The following is a 5,000-nucleotide window of genomic DNA, read 5'->3' as shown; positions in this document are numbered from 1 at the left end:
ATGCGTTGTCTTTCACCAGAATGCATTGCCTGAGGTAGAGGTGTGCCGATCGATCGGTCACCGATCATTATGCAGAAAAAAAAACAAAAATCTGCAAGTAAGTGTGTGTGTGTGTGTACGTGCGTGCGTGTGTGAGGGTAGGAGAAAACTTCTGCAAGCATTGGTGGTTCAGTGGTAGAATTCTCGCCTGCCACGCGGGAGGCCCGGGTTCGATTCCCGGCCAATGCACTCCCTTTTATGAGATGTCTTATATAAAGAGTGGATACTCACTGCTTACGAGGAGCTGCCACCGGACCCTACACCCGAGCATAGGGTTTATGTTGCAGAAAAAAAAAATCTGTATTCTCCCCGTCGGGGAATTGAACCCCGGTCTCCCGCGTGACAGGCGGGGATACTCACCACTATACTAACGAGGAGTTGCGAAGGGACTCCACACCCGGTGTTCTCGGGTCCAGCTGAGGCAACGTAGAGGTGTGTTTGTTTTGGCGTGACTAGTTACCAAATCATATTGTCTCTTCGGCTCAAACTGGGATTATTTTTGATTTTCTTTGCCTCAGGAGAGGGATCCTGAAGAAGAAAGCCAAGGGGCCCCTTGCGGAAAACCACGCTTGGTTTCCCTGGTTAAAAAATGGTCTTCTGCAGTTTGACCTGGTGTGGAGCAAAAAAGAATGGATCAAATACATTTTCTTTAAATGTTATGATTAATACATAAGAGCTAATCAATGTAGAACCGACACATAAACCAAACAACATTAAATCAGAAGACAAATTATATTACTAGGTAACACCAGACACCGTAGTAGTAGAAAGTAATGCTCCCGCTACATATAATATATTCGGCTGAAAAGATGCGATTGTGATGATAAACATGTTTTATATCCATCGGTATCACTTACCTATTAAAATTAAGAAGGATGGATGTGAAGATCGATTTCTTTGATATTTTTTCTTCTCTCTGCTTAACGCTGGTAAGTTCTCCTAAAGATTTCAGTTTAAAAGCTGTAAAGTTGTCTTCTTCTGAATCCAAGCAAGGAGAGGGCTGTGTCACTCCCGGACATAAGATTGGACAGTGCCACCATAGCATAGTGGTCAAAAATATATTACATCTGTAGTAGTTTAGGACTACCATTGGAAATGAATGGGAAACGGTTTAGAGACGTTTAGCTTAACAATTCTCAGCTGCTGTGTCAGAGGCTAGGGTTTGATTGCCAGGCCAATGGCCAATGGGAAGTGTGTTATATAAACAGGAAGAGCAGCGACTGTATGTTGCAGAAGAAATGAGTACATCCTCCCCGTCGGGGAATTGAACCCCGGTCTCCCACGTGACAGGCGGGGATACTCACCACTATACTAACGAGGAGCTGCGAAGAGACCCTACACCCGGTGTTCTCGGGTCCAGCTGAAGCAACCTAGAGGTTACGTGTATGTTTTAAGTAGTCATAATGCGTTGTCTTTCACCAGAATGCATTGCCTGAGGTAGAGGTGTGCCGATCGATCGGTCACCGATCATTATGCAGAAAAAAAAACAAAAATCTGCAAGTAAGTGTGTGTGTGTGTGTACGTGCGTGCGTGTGTGAGGGTAGGAGAAAACTTCTGCAAGCATTGGTGGTTCAGTGGTAGAATTCTCGCCTGCCACGCGGGAGGCCCGGGTTCGATTCCCGGCCAATGCACTCCCTTTTATGAGATGTCTTATATAAAGAGTGGATACTCACTGCTTACGAGGAGCTGCCACCGGACCCTACACCCGAGCATAGGGTTTATGTTGCAGAAAAAAAAAATCTGTATTCTCCCCGTCGGGGAATTGAACCCCGGTCTCCCGCGTGACAGGCGGGGATACTCACCACTATACTAACGAGGAGTTGCGAAGGGACTCCACACCCGGTGTTCTCGGGTCCAGCTGAGGCAACGTAGAGTTTGTTTTGGCGTGACTAGTTACCAAATCATATTGTCTCTTCGGCTCAAACTGGGATTATTTTTGATTTTCTTTGCCTCAGGAGAGGGATCCTGAAGAAGAAAGCCAAGGGGCCCCTTGCGGAAAACCACGCTTGGTTTCCCTGGTTAAAAAATGGTCTTCTGCAGTTTGACCTGGTGTGGAGCAAAAAAGAATGGATCAAATACATTTTCTTTAAATGTTATGATTAATACATAAGAGCTAATCAATGTAGAACCGACACATAAACCAAACAACATTAAATCAGAAGACAAATTATATTACTAGGTAACACCAGACACCGTAGTAGTAGAAAGTAATGCTCCCGCTACATATAATATATTCGGCTGAAAAGATGCGATTGTGATGATAAACATGTTTTATATCCATCGGTATCACTTACCTATTAAAATTAAGAAGGATGGATGTGAAGATCGATTTCTTTGATATTTTTTCTTCTCTCTGCTTAACGCTGGTAAGTTCTCCTAAAGATTTCAGTTTAAAAGCTGTAAAGTTGTCTTCTTCTGAATCCAAGCAAGGAGAGGGCTGTGTCACTCCCGGACATAAGATTGGACAGTGCCACCATAGCATAGTGGTCAAAAATATATTACATCTGTAGTAGTTTAGGACTACCATTGGAAATGAATGGGAAACGGTTTAGAGACGTTTAGCTTAACAATTCTCAGCTGCTGTGTCAGAGGCTAGGGTTTGATTGCCAGGCCAATGGCCAATGGGAAGTGTGTTATATAAACAGGAAGAGCAGCGACTGTATGTTGCAGAAGAAATGAGTACATCCTCCCCGTCGGGGAATTGAACCCCGGTCTCCCACGTGACAGGCGGGGATACTCACCACTATACTAACGAGGAGCTGCGAAGAGACCCTACACCCGGTGTTCTCGGGTCCAGCTGAAGCAACCTAGAGGTTACGTGTATGTTTTAAGTAGTCATAATGCGTTGTCTTTCACCAGAATGCATTGCCTGAGGTAGAGGTGTGCCGATCGATCGGTCACCGATCATTATGCAGAAAAAAAAACAAAAATCTGCAAGTAAGTGTGTGTGTGTGTGTACGTGCGTGCGTGTGTGAGGGTAGGAGAAAACTTCTGCAAGCATTGGTGGTTCAGTGGTAGAATTCTCGCCTGCCACGCGGGAGGCCCGGGTTCGATTCCCGGCCAATGCACTCCCTTTTATGAGATGTCTTATATAAAGAGTGGATACTCACTGCTTACGAGGAGCTGCCACCGGACCCTACACCCGAGCATAGGGTTTATGTTGCAGAAAAAAAAAATCTGTATTCTCCCCGTCGGGGAATTGAACCCCGGTCTCCCGCGTGACAGGCGGGGATACTCACCACTATACTAACGAGGAGTTGCGAAGGGACTCCACACCCGGTGTTCTCGGGTCCAGCTGAGGCAACGTAGAGGTGTGTTTGTTTTGGCGTGACTAGTTACCAAATCATATTGTCTCTTCGGCTCAAACTGGGATTATTTTTGATTTTCTTTGCCTCAGGAGAGGGATCCTGAAGAAGAAAGCCAAGGGGCCCCTTGCGGAAAACCACGCTTGGTTTCCCTGGTTAAAAAATGGTCTTCTGCAGTTTGACCTGGTGTGGAGCAAAAAAGAATGGATCAAATACATTTTCTTTAAATGTTATGATTAATACATAAGAGCTAATCAATGTAGAACCGACACATAAACCAAACAACATTAAATCAGAAGACAAATTATATTACTAGGTAACACCAGACACCGTAGTAGTAGAAAGTAATGCTCCCGCTACATATAATATATTCGGCTGAAAAGATGCGATTGTGATGATAAACATGTTTTATATCCATCGGTATCACTTACCTATTAAAATTAAGAAGGATGGATGTGAAGATCGATTTCTTTGATATTTTTTCTTCTCTCTGCTTAACGCTGGTAAGTTCTCCTAAAGATTTCAGTTTAAAAGCTGTAAAGTTGTCTTCTTCTGAATCCAAGCAAGGAGAGGGCTGTGTCACTCCCGGACATAAGATTGGACAGTGCCACCATAGCATAGTGGTCAAAAATATATTACATCTGTAGTAGTTTAGGACTACCATTGGAAATGAATGGGAAACGGTTTAGAGACGTTTAGCTTAACAATTCTCAGCTGCTGTGTCAGAGGCTAGGGTTTGATTGCCAGGCCAATGGCCAATGGGAAGTGTGTTATATAAACAGGAAGAGCAGCGACTGTATGTTGCAGAAGAAATGAGTACATCCTCCCCGTCGGGGAATTGAACCCCGGTCTCCCACGTGACAGGCGGGGATACTCACCACTATACTAACGAGGAGCTGCGAAGAGACCCTACACCCGGTGTTCTCGGGTCCAGCTGAAGCAACCTAGAGGTTACGTGTATGTTTTAAGTAGTCATAATGCGTTGTCTTTCACCAGAATGCATTGCCTGAGGTAGAGGTGTGCCGATCGATCGGTCACCGATCATTATGCAGAAAAAAAAACAAAAATCTGCAAGTAAGTGTGTGTGTGTGTGTACGTGCGTGCGTGTGTGAGGGTAGGAGAAAACTTCTGCAAGCATTGGTGGTTCAGTGGTAGAATTCTCGCCTGCCACGCGGGAGGCCCGGGTTCGATTCCCGGCCAATGCACTCCCTTTTATGAGATGTCTTATATAAAGAGTGGATACTCACTGCTTACGAGGAGCTGCCACCGGACCCTACACCCGAGCATAGGGTTTATGTTGCAGAAAAAAAAAATCTGTATTCTCCCCGTCGGGGAATTGAACCCCGGTCTCCCGCGTGACAGGCGGGGATACTCACCACTATACTAACGAGGAGTTGCGAAGGGACTCCACACCCGGTGTTCTCGGGTCCAGCTGAGGCAACGTAGAGTTTGTTTTGGCGTGACTAGTTACCAAATCATATTGTCTCTTCGGCTCAAACTGGGATTATTTTTGATTTTCTTTGCCTCAGGAGAGGGATCCTGAAGAAGAAAGCCAAGGGGCCCCTTGCGGAAAACCACGCTTGGTTTCCCTGGTTAAAAAATGGTCTTCTGCAGTTTGACCTGGTGTGGAGCAAAAAAGAATGGATCAAATACATT

At 45.2% G+C, this 5,000-nt stretch overlaps 11 non-coding genes across 11 annotated transcripts; 4 read left to right on the top strand and 7 right to left on the bottom strand.

Moving 5' to 3' along the window:
- The first annotated feature begins 157 nt into the window (after positions 1-157).
- trnag-gcc (transfer RNA glycine (anticodon GCC)) lies at positions 158-228 on the top strand. The gene has a single exon. It is a non-coding gene; the product is annotated as a tRNA-Gly (tRNA).
- A 116-nt stretch (positions 229-344) lies between these two features.
- trnad-guc (transfer RNA aspartic acid (anticodon GUC)) lies at positions 345-416 on the bottom strand. Its single transcript has one exon. It is a non-coding gene; the product is annotated as a tRNA-Asp (tRNA).
- Positions 417-1,288: 872 nt separating this feature from the next.
- trnad-guc (transfer RNA aspartic acid (anticodon GUC)) lies at positions 1,289-1,360 on the bottom strand. The gene has a single exon. It is a non-coding gene; the product is annotated as a tRNA-Asp (tRNA).
- Positions 1,361-1,599: 239 nt separating this feature from the next.
- Positions 1,600-1,670, top strand: trnag-gcc (transfer RNA glycine (anticodon GCC)). Its single transcript has one exon. It is a non-coding gene; the product is annotated as a tRNA-Gly (tRNA).
- A 116-nt stretch (positions 1,671-1,786) lies between these two features.
- On the bottom strand, positions 1,787-1,858 carry trnad-guc (transfer RNA aspartic acid (anticodon GUC)). The gene has a single exon. It is a non-coding gene; the product is annotated as a tRNA-Asp (tRNA).
- An 867-nt stretch (positions 1,859-2,725) lies between these two features.
- Positions 2,726-2,797, bottom strand: trnad-guc (transfer RNA aspartic acid (anticodon GUC)). The gene has a single exon. It is a non-coding gene; the product is annotated as a tRNA-Asp (tRNA).
- Positions 2,798-3,036: 239 nt separating this feature from the next.
- trnag-gcc (transfer RNA glycine (anticodon GCC)) lies at positions 3,037-3,107 on the top strand. Its single transcript has one exon. It is a non-coding gene; the product is annotated as a tRNA-Gly (tRNA).
- Positions 3,108-3,223: 116 nt separating this feature from the next.
- Positions 3,224-3,295, bottom strand: trnad-guc (transfer RNA aspartic acid (anticodon GUC)). Its single transcript has one exon. It is a non-coding gene; the product is annotated as a tRNA-Asp (tRNA).
- An 872-nt stretch (positions 3,296-4,167) lies between these two features.
- trnad-guc (transfer RNA aspartic acid (anticodon GUC)) lies at positions 4,168-4,239 on the bottom strand. The gene has a single exon. It is a non-coding gene; the product is annotated as a tRNA-Asp (tRNA).
- A 239-nt stretch (positions 4,240-4,478) lies between these two features.
- Positions 4,479-4,549, top strand: trnag-gcc (transfer RNA glycine (anticodon GCC)). The gene has a single exon. It is a non-coding gene; the product is annotated as a tRNA-Gly (tRNA).
- A 116-nt stretch (positions 4,550-4,665) lies between these two features.
- trnad-guc (transfer RNA aspartic acid (anticodon GUC)) lies at positions 4,666-4,737 on the bottom strand. The gene has a single exon. It is a non-coding gene; the product is annotated as a tRNA-Asp (tRNA).
- Between the last annotated feature and the right edge of the window lie 263 nt (positions 4,738-5,000).

The sequence above is a fragment of the Poecilia mexicana genome, unplaced genomic scaffold (genome assembly GCF_051168715.1).
Source record: "Poecilia mexicana isolate PSO_F unplaced genomic scaffold, ASM5116871v1 scaffold_2, whole genome shotgun sequence".
Lineage (NCBI taxonomy): Eukaryota > Metazoa > Chordata > Actinopteri > Cyprinodontiformes > Poeciliidae > Poecilia > Poecilia mexicana.
This window is presented reverse-complemented; position numbering and strand designations above follow the sequence as displayed.